Here is a 1559-nt window from a genome sequence, read left to right on the forward strand (position 1 = left end):
GTCTACTTCGCCTTTTTGGTGAATGATTCAATCTGGAAAACATTGCCTGCTTTGATTCTCTTTTAAGTACATTTTTGGTATATTTGTATAAGAGTTGTCGAACACAAAAGCAACTTTTCGAAACGAAGAATTAGAAGAAAAATATCACATTGATTTTGTTGTTCTCTAATCTTCTGCGTTTCTGTTTAAAACAGCAAAGAATTGAAGTAAACGAGATGAGTTCGACTAAGGACGCCTTGGAATCGGTATTGTTTCTTTCTCTATTGTATGTTTAGTTTAAATACCATGCCATATGCATGTTTTCTTTACATATAACAAACATACTTATGATTATCATGGGCCAATTTGTACGAGAGCTGTAACAAACTTACAGTTCTAATTCTTTTTTCCTTTATAACCTTCTCATCAAGCAAACACGGATATGTTAGTTAAATACGCCATTGTTTGAAGCTAATACTGCAGTCTAATAGGACTAATTAATAGATTGTGCATGTTGGAGTTGTGTTTTAAGCTGTATATTAAATTGAAACCTGATCACTCTTTATTGCTTATGTAGATCGACAAAAGACGTAAAATTGCGGATCAGTTAATCAATCAACTTGATGAACAACTTGTTGAGTGTAAAGAGGAGATGAAAAGACTTCCACATTCTCCAGCTGATCAAGAAGCTGTGATAGCTCATGCAAAGATACTTCTCGGACACAAAAAAAATGTAAGTTGATTCATAAAAAAAATGACACCCTTATCCTTATGAGGATATATTGTGAATCCTAAGGATTCATGTAGTTACACAAGTGAAAATAATTTCCAAGCCTTCTTTTTCTCCTTTAGCCTCCACATATTTTCTCGACTTGGCATATAGTCATGTATAATAGCAATATGCTTACTTGATTATTTTATCTTTAACAAATGTTATCTCTGTTCCAAATTTCAAACAAGTTAGTTTTCTATATTCTATTTAATTATATGGTTAGATATTAATCCACAACCTTTACTCATTCTTGTCAGGTACCAAGAACAAATTTACATACTAAACAACCAAGCATTGAACCTACGTCAAGTGGAATCCGTTTCCCAAAGTCTTAAAGAGGCTCCACAAAAAGGTGAAAGCTAATATTCAAAGGTTTCAAGACATATTATAACTAGTATTTCTAACCAATGTAATGTACTTGGCCTGGTTATATTAACCATCTGCTAATACTTTCAATATGAAATAAGAAAAACAACATTGAGTTGGCAAGAGCACATGAAAATGACCATTATTCTTATTAACTTTGTTCATATTTGCTCATTTTGTCAACTATAATGTTCTTTCTGCGTTTTCGAAAGGGGCTATTGCAACATACTTTTATTTATTTGTGTGTCATTATCATAACATCCTACTTTTGTATATTTCTATTAAAACATTGTACTTTTAAAATTTTCTTCAAAAGGAAATGTATGTAGAAAAAATCTATCCAATCAATTGTAGCATTATACTTTCAAATATATATATATATATATATATATATATATATATATATATATATATATATATATATTGTTTGCAGTAGTTATTA

General features: G+C 30.2%; 1 long non-coding RNA gene across 1 annotated transcript; it reads left to right on the forward strand.

Annotated features, from left to right (window-relative positions):
- On the forward strand, positions 1 to 1164 carry LOC145136475 (uncharacterized). The gene is made up of 3 exons (XR_013720483.1): positions 1 to 245; positions 557 to 712; positions 1009 to 1164. It is a non-coding gene; the product is annotated as an uncharacterized LOC145136475 (long non-coding RNA).
- The last annotated feature ends 395 nt before the right edge of the window (positions 1165 to 1559 follow it).

The sequence above is a fragment of the Lactuca virosa genome, chromosome 9, assembly GCF_052849685.1.
Source record: "Lactuca virosa cultivar CGN04683 chromosome 9, Lactuca_virosa_CGN04683_v6, whole genome shotgun sequence".
Taxonomy (NCBI): domain Eukaryota; kingdom Viridiplantae; phylum Streptophyta; class Magnoliopsida; order Asterales; family Asteraceae; genus Lactuca; species Lactuca virosa.